Consider the following 5,366-nt stretch of genomic DNA (forward strand, 5'->3'; position numbering starts at 1 on the left):
GTACATGGTGGGTTGTCTCACTGAAATCGTCCTCAGGAACTGAGTTCTGTGTTTGTGATCCATGAAACAGCTACTACCACACGTTGGGCCCTGAAATATGACCCCGCTCGACTTATTAACCGCCCTTGTCCTTTTTCCAGGAGTTGCAACTAGTTTCTGGTGTTTATAGGTTATGTGTTGGTAGCCGGGCGTAGCGCTGACCCTAGGGGTGGGCTATGATGCGGTAGATACACCATGGCACGGTGTACCGAGTCGCCTGTTTGGTGTCTCGGGAAATCTGCACACATCGTTTGGGGCTGTGAGCGAAACTCCGGCCGGATCTCCTTGCGGATGGAACCCGAATAGGAGATAAACCTGGACTAGGGACTTGTGTGGTTAGTCAGGTCGTGGTCTACACCCAGGTCGGCTTTCTCTTGAAGTCTGCCGAGCACATGTCGTGTGCAGACGCTAAGTGGTGGAAACATGTGTGAAGAAGTACACCTGAGGGAGTCCTGGATTAGGGGGTCTCCGGACAGTCGGACTATATCCTTTGGCCGGACTGTTGGACTATGAAGATATAAGATTGAAGACTTCATCTCGTGTCCGAATGGGACTCTACTTGGCGTGGAAGGCAAGCTAGACAATACGGATATGTATATCTTCTCCTTTGTAACCGACCTTGTGTAACCCTAGCCCCCTCCGGTGTCTGTATAAACCGGAGGGTTTTAGTCCGTAGGACAACATACAATCATACCATAGGCTAGCTTCTAGGGTTTAGCCTCTCTGATCTCGTGGTAGATCTACTCTTGTACTACCCATATCATCAATATTAATCAAGCAGGACGTAGGGTTTTACCTCCATCAAGAGGGCCCGAACCTGGGTAAAACATCGTGTCCCCTGCCTCCTGTTACCATCCGCCTTAGACGCACAGTTCGGGACCCCCTACCCGAGATCCGCCGGTTTTGACACCGACATTGGTGATTTCATTGAGAGTTCCTCTGGGCCGTCGCCAAAAGGAAGGATGTCTCATCTCGTCTTTAGAGACGGTACTGCTGTTGGAGGAGCTTTGGCTGTCGGCCAAACTCTCCGGCTAGGCGGTTTCATTATGACCGCCTATTCGGCCGCCGCGCCGATGATGACTTCTCAGGTCATCGAAAACAACCTCCACGTCAAATCGTCACTCGCCGAACAGATGGATCCAATGGAGCTCGCCTCCCTAAACGAGCTCTTGGATCGCATCGCCGCCTTGGGAGTCGCTACGGACTATGATCGGATTGGGCTTAAACCCGATGAAAGGGAGATTAACTCTCCACCGGTCACCCATCATATTGAAGTGGTGGAGGAACAATGCGGCGACCTTTCCTCTATCTTGAGGATCGACTATGTCCGGATTCCCGATCTCTCCGAGCCAGACGCCCGTTCGCGGGAGGAAAACATCCAATACCTGAACTTAGAGTCAGGCAGTGGGCCAGGATTATGGGGTAACATCCCGGAACCGGAACTTCCAAAATTGGGAACTCCTCGGACCCTGGATCCCAGATTGGGTAAGGGTTCGGATCCAATTCCACCCACCCACCCAAACATAAGCGATCTTTCCCACATCAGGCAAGAGCCCCAGGAAACATTACATCACTATTGGGCCAGATTCCTCCTTGCGATGAACAAGGTTAAGGACTGTTGCAAGGAAGACGCAATCCTATTTTTCTGCAATAATTGCACGGATAAGGGAATCCTTAACGCCATAAAATCGCCATGAGAGAACACGCTTCGCTGACTTGGCGTCCATAGTACGAAAGTACTGTGCGATGGAAAGTGCCTGGAAAACCGAAACAAACTTTTGGGATAATCCGGCCCTGAATACAAACCCAGTCCGAAATAAAAGGGTTCATTATCACAATACACCCGGGTCAACTACCAAAAAGCAAAAACCCTCTACAGGGCATGGAACCATACTGGAGTGATGGCTCAACGGACTCTGCAAAATTCATAGTATAGCGTATATAATACCAACACACAACCTTAGAGCATGTTGGATACTCTGGCAGGTGGGCAAAAGTGGTGAGAATCTTCTTATCCCAAATACCACAGAGCACCATCCCATGGATAACAATACGATGTTAATAGTGTTTGAGACCTTCGCATCAAATAATAGGCGCAAGCGAACACTCCGCAGCATGGCCGAAATCTGCCACGTAGCAGCAATAAATCCATGGAGTGACACAGCTATTACCTTCAATGCCAGTGAGGAACCTAAATTCCGAACAGCCCGAGCACCAGCCGCACTAGTCCTCAGTCCAACCGTGGACGGCTTTCGACTCACCAAAGTACTCATGGACGGCGGAAGAGGATTAAACCTCATATATGAGGAAACTCTTCAAAATATGGAAATAGACTGGAACCGCATGGAGCAAAGTAGCACAACCTTTAGAGGAATCATCCCTAGTCGGGAAGCACGCTGTGCTGGGAAAATCACACTAGATGTGGTATTCGGCACGCCGGACAATTACAGGTCCGAAGAAATTACATTCCAAGTGGCCCCGTTCAGCAGTGGTTATCACGCTCTTTTAGGACGGGAGGCGTTCACAATCTTCCAAGTCGTACCCCATTACGGGTACATGAAGCTCAAAATGCCTGGACCCAACGGAATCATCACTCTCGTCAGCGATCTGGACATAGCACTCCGTGCCGGAAAAAAACAGCCGCACTGGCCCTCGAGGCATTATCTGAAGCCCTCTCGGCCGAGGAATTAACCACGTTACGCTCCATAGTGGACAGGGACGACGTGATACTCGACAAGAGATCCAAGTCCACCTCTTTTAAACCAGCGGATGAAATAGTCAAATTCCATGTCCACCCAACGGACCCTACAAAAACAGCCTCCATCGGGGCACAATTAAACCCTGCTGTGGACGCTGCACTACGAGAGTTCCTGTACGAGAACTGGGACATATTCGCCTGCATCCCTCAGACATGCCAGGAATCCCATGCAGGCTGGCCGAGCATAGCCTCAATATCCTAAAGGGATTCAAGCCGGTCAAGCAAGCTCTTCAGCATTTCTCCGAACCTAAGAGACGGGCCATGGGAGAGGAACTAGCCAAGTTATTGGAGGCCGGATTCATCAGAGAAATAAAACACCCGGACTAGCTAGCAAACCTGGTGATGGTACCAAAGAAGGACAAATCCTGGCGCCTTTGTGTCGATTTCAAAGACCTCAATAAAGCTTGCCCAAAGGATCCCTTCCCCCTCCCACGCATCGATCAAATCATTGATGCTACCGCCGGACACGAGTCATTGTGTTTCCTCGACGCATACTCCGGTTACCACCAAATCAAGATGGCGGAGTCCGACCAAGCCGCAACGGCATTCATCACACCATACGGTCCCTTCTGTTTTAACACAATGCCTTTTGGGCTCAAAAACGCCGGCGCAACATACCAGCGCATGATTCAGACATGTCTGGAGAAACAAATCGGTAAAACAGTAGAGGCATACGTAGACGATGTGGTCGTCAAAACCAAACACGTCGACTCTTTGATAGACGACTTGAGGCTCACATTCGACAACCTCCAAACATACGACATCAAGCTCAATCCGGAAAAATGCCTTTTCGGCGTACCAGCAGGAAAGCTCCTGGGTTTCATTGTCTCCAGTAGAGGTATTGAAGCTAATCCGGCCAAAATCCGAGCTTTGTCATGGTTGGCTACCCCAACAGACCTCAAATAAATCCAGAAGTTAACTGGATGCGTGGCAGCTCTAAGCCGCTTTATCTCCTGCTTAGGAGAAAAGGTTTTACCCCTTTATCGCCTCCTTCGGCGCACCGAACACTTCGAGTGGACGGACGCGGCCACAGCTGGATTGGAAGAAATAAAATCCATCTTGGCAACCAACCCAATCCTGGCCGTGCCAAACATCGGCGAACCAATGTTGTTGTACATTGCGGCAACTCATCAAGTTGTAAGCGTGGTGCTCGTTGTCGAACGGGAAGCGGACAGACATAAATTCCCTCTGCAGAAGCCGGTATACTATGTATCCACTGTCCTCACTCCATGCAAATCACGGTACCCGCATTACCAAAATATATCATATGCGGTATTCATGGCATCGCGGAAGCTGTGCCACTACTTTCAAGAGTGTTCGATTACAGTAGCCTCGGAAGTGCCACTTAATGATATTATAAACAACCGCGACGCTACGGGCCGGATTGCCAAATGGGCCATTGAGCTCCTCCCGTTCGACATAACATACAAACCTCGACGAGCCATTAAGTCGCAAGTATTGGCCGACTTCGTCACCGAATAGACGGAGGCCGAACTCCCTAAAGAGTACGACGCATACTCAAATTGGATCATGCACTTCGACGGTTCTAAAATGCTGGCTGGTCTAGGGGCTGGCGTCGTCTTGACGTCCCCAACCAGAGATACCGTTCGGTACGTATTGCAAATATTGTATACAGACTCCAACAATGCAGCCGAATACGAAGCTCTGTTGCATGGTCTTCGGATGGCAGTCTCCATGGGCATTCAACGCCTGGAGGTGCGTGGGGATTCAAACCTCGCAATATCCCAAATAAATGGAGACTTTGACGCCAAGGATCCGAAAATGGTGGCTTATCGAAACGTCGTCCTAAAAATGTCAGCTCGGTTCGAGGGGATCGAATTTCACCATGTGGCTCGGGAAAACAATCAGCCGGCAGATATCCTCGCCCGCATTGGCGCAAAACATGATGCAGTCCCCCCAACATATTTTTGGAAAGGTTGTTCAAGCCATCCATTGTATGGGAAGGGGACACCGGTATCAACAGTCCGGACCCGGCCAAAATACCCGACACCGGTAACAACAGTCCCCCCCAAAATAATGGCCATTGTTGCCCCGTGGACAGAACCATTCCTGGCCTACCTAACTAGATAGGAACTTCCGGAGGACCAAAATGAGGCACGCTGCATAGTGCGGCGATCCAAGGCCTACAGGGTCCATGAGGGAGAATTGTACAAAAAAAGTACTACCAGAGTCCTTCAAAGGTGCATCTCCGAAGAGGATGGGAGGAACCTTTTGGCAGAAATCCACGCCGGACTCGGCGGTCATCACACCGCAGCCCGGGCTCTTGTAAGCAAGGCCTTCCGTACAAGATTCTATTGGCCAATGGCCCGGGCAGATGCACAGGACTTGGTCCAATGCTGCGCCGGTTGCCAGATCTTTGCAAATCAAAGCCACATGCCACCCACCGCCCTCCAAACAATCCCCATTACATGGCCCTTTGCGGTCTGGGGGCTTGACATGGTTGGAAGCCTTAAAGGGGGAACCCACAAGAAAAAATACTTATTGGTCATGGTGGATAAATTCACCAAATGGATAGAGGCCAAACTTGTTAAAACAGCTGAATCCGGAC

The sequence above is a fragment of the Triticum urartu genome, chromosome 4A (assembly GCF_056163025.1).
Source record: "Triticum urartu cultivar PI428250 chromosome 4A, HENAU_Tu73, whole genome shotgun sequence".
In the NCBI taxonomy this organism is placed as follows: domain Eukaryota; kingdom Viridiplantae; phylum Streptophyta; class Magnoliopsida; order Poales; family Poaceae; genus Triticum; species Triticum urartu.